We start from the raw sequence: 3,525 nt of genomic DNA, 5'->3' as shown, positions 1-3,525 counted from the left end.
CATTCAGATCCCCCCTGTGCTTGTCAGGCCAACTTGAGGTGCAGAGGTACCAATCCACAGCACCAACACAAGTAGCTTTACCCTAACACAGCATTTCAACAAGAGCACAGGGGGAAATGCTGACAAGCTTGAAGGGGACTGGACACCAAACAGGAAGATAATTAAAGAATTGCTTTCAAGTTAGAGCTTTGCCACCAGGCATGCCTCTTGCTGCAAGGGACAGGGTGATTTACAGGTGAAGCAATATGACAATAAAACACACAGGTTGCATTGAAGACAAATACTGCTGTGGGATTTCCTGTGATTTGGAGAATAGGGCTGAAGGCACCCCTGGGTGCTCAGTCTCCCCTCCAATCTGAGACCCAGTCCTGCTCCTCCATGAGTGTCTGGCTCCCAGCTCCTTCCTGTGCAGTGGTAGGATGCTCATGCCTGTTTGCTGCCATCCTGAGCATCACCAGAAGTGGCATCTGCTGGATGTTTTTAAGCTGTGAATTGCTGAAGGGAAATGTACAACCCACATCTCAAGCCTGGGTGGTGGGCGACAGACTCAGAATACTTTGATACAATCAGTACCCTCCCTAACATGTATTTACTGAAGGACAGATAGCTAGGATGCTAAAAACCATTGCAAGAGAAACTGGAAAGGAGGTTTATTTTTCCAGCTGCACTAAGGAGGGCCTCTCTAGGACAGAGCTAAAGCACCCTGGCTTTTCACCCTTCCTCCTTGATTGTAACTGTTTGGATGACAAATGCTAGCCTATCTTTAGCACTGGCATCTCCCATGTTGTTCACTTTGAGACAAAGCAGAAAAATGTTAACAAAGAACAGTTGAAGAAAATCTTATTTATTCAGTCTAACCACTAGAATATGGCTTTTTCTCAAATATTACGCTATAACAGATTCTCAGACTCACTTTGTCCTCTGTGTCAACATCCACATTTGTCTCTTGACACAGAACAGGGAACATGGCTGTTTTCCCCCTTCCAGGAAGCAGGTACCTGACACTCTGCTGCTGGCTGGCACAGCACAGCCTCTTGTGACTCCTGCATGATTGCAGCACAGCTGCACACTAGAGCAAGGATGGGAAGGGACATGGCAAATGGCCTGCTATTAATCCCAGCTGCTAAACAGAAACGATGAGCAGAGAAGAGGATCATACACTCACAGCCTTTGGAAGCTACCACACACTTCATGTATCACAGGGATTTGTGCCAGAACTGAAAGCAAAGCAAGACTGCAAAGTAGTCTGAAACCTGCAGTACGTGGAGGATGCTGTACAAGTTCTGGAAATCTTAGGGAGCTCACTAGCCCTCTGTGAACATTATGCAACATTTAGGCACAGAGCTATGGAGTTCCCATAGATGTTTGAAACCCTTTCCCAGCCTCAAAACTCCTGGATTTGTAACAATACCAGGAATTTGTCGAGGAAAATTAGCTGCTAGTAACTGATTATTTCTTACTGAGTACAGTTTGCCTGGCTGAAAGTTGCTCTGGAGGTCAAGTTGCTTTGCCTTGCACATAGATATTGTGTGTGCATGTACTGCACCTGCACAGAAAGCAGCTGTTGGGATCTAACAGCAATGGGAGACAAGCTGTTCTACAGATTGCATGCAGGGGGGCGGGTGGGGTGGGTTAGTGCTCTCTACAAGAGGTTGGGTCAGAGCCCATACCAGTTTCCTCACCTGCTGAGTTGCACACACGACCCTCCCCTGGTGCCAGAGGTCAGCTGGCTCTCCTACTGCCAGGGATTTTCTAAAGCTCTTCCCGTAGGTATGAAAGCTGGGGGAAGACCCATCCAAAACCAAGCCCCCCCTCCTAATTTTCCTCAGCTTTAAACTAAGAGACGGGCTTCAGTTTTGCCTGGAGCAGAAAGCCACCACCAGGCTCCTCACCCAGGTCATGCTGTACTTCAATGCCAGAAGGTACAAGTCTGTGCTTGTCAGCCCCGAGTAGGCACTGTGTTCCCCATCTGCATCATGTTCCTCTTTTTCCTCTGCCCCCACAGTACCCTCTGCCCTTACCTCCAGCACTAAGCTCACAGCATGCTGTTTATCCCTAGTTTTCAGTATGATCCCACTTCAAGCCAGGACACAAGAAAAGCTGTAACTCCCCAGAAAATCTTCCCACATAAATGTTAGTTAGAGGTTACAGTTATTATCCTAATAACACCTAATAACTGGGAAGTTTCCACTGCCGGAGGTAGTTGAAATTGCAGCAGTAATCCCTCCCATGGGATTACACCATTAGCACAGGAATATTTTAGGAAAAGAGAGAAAATACAGGGGGAAAATTCCCAGTCTAGGAATTTGTTACTTCTTTCTGTAGGGAGCTTCAAAGGCACATACACCACGGACAGACAAAACCTTACAAACTCTTACACACACCTGCACGCACACACGGAGAAACCCCAGATAACTTCACTCCTTTCCACACCAAAATGCCCTTGCTTTTCAGCTCCAAGCAAAGAGCAAAGCATGCCCAGGCAGCACCGCTTGCTCCAGTAAATTAAATTGCATTTATATACAATTACCAAACACCTCTGCAGTACTGAACCATTCACAGGTCAGAAGGGGAAGGGGAGAAGAGACGAAACCCACTTGGATGAGAACGAAGGGGAAGGGGAGAGACAAAACCCACTTGGATGATGAGAACGAAGGGGAAGGGGAGAGACAAAACCCACTTGGATGAGAACGAAGGGGAAGGGGAGAAGAGACAAAACCCACTTGGATGAGAACGAAGGGGAAGGGGAGAAGAGACAAAACCCACTTGGATGAGAACTGAAGGTATATAAGCACTTCTGTGAACACACGAGCCTTCCCACTTGCACGCAGGTTCTCAAACACAACCAGTTATAAACTCTCCTTAAAACATCAGTTCAGATTAACACAAAGATCTCAAACACACAAACTGAGGTGTCTAAAATCAGTCTAACTGGGCTTTTGTTCCATCAGCATGGATCTGCACAGCCTCCCCGAGGACAGCATTGCCCTTCCTGCACTACCTGCCGACAGCCTGGAAATCCCTGCAGCCTTCCAAAGGGAGCTGAGAGGGCAGTCAGACCCAGCAATAAGGACAGTCCAGGACGTACTGTGCAAATATATCATTTTATTACTCTTTTATGGAAATAATATCAGACATTCAGGTAGAAACATATTAAATTAATGCAGTCAACAGTTTAAATGCAAAAATAAATATAAAGTCCAGCAGCTCAATGCATCTAAAACAGCTCATTTCTTCTAACGAATAGAAAAGATACTTTTTTTTTTTCTTTTTTTTGGTCTTTTCAACGGAGAGTTTCATACAATCAAATAGAAACGAAGGTACAAGCGCTTTCTTAGAAAACATCCCGACCCGGCTGCCCGCCCCGGGCGCTCCCGGCCCGGCTGCAGGGGCGGCTCCGGGCAGCCCAGTCCCTGGCCCGGTGCCGGTGCCGGTGCCGGTCCCGGTGCCGGTCCCGCCGGCCTCAGAGCGCCGAGTCCGAGTCGCTGGAGTCGAGGCTGGTGCGGGGGGGGCGGGGGCCCGCGG

The sequence above is a fragment of the Chaetura pelagica genome, unplaced genomic scaffold (assembly GCF_000747805.2).
Source record: "Chaetura pelagica isolate M959 unplaced genomic scaffold, ChaPel_1.0 scaffold55, whole genome shotgun sequence".
Lineage (NCBI taxonomy): Eukaryota > Metazoa > Chordata > Aves > Apodiformes > Apodidae > Chaetura > Chaetura pelagica.
The sequence above is the reverse complement of the archived record's forward strand: the minus strand, read 5'-3'. Positions refer to the sequence as shown.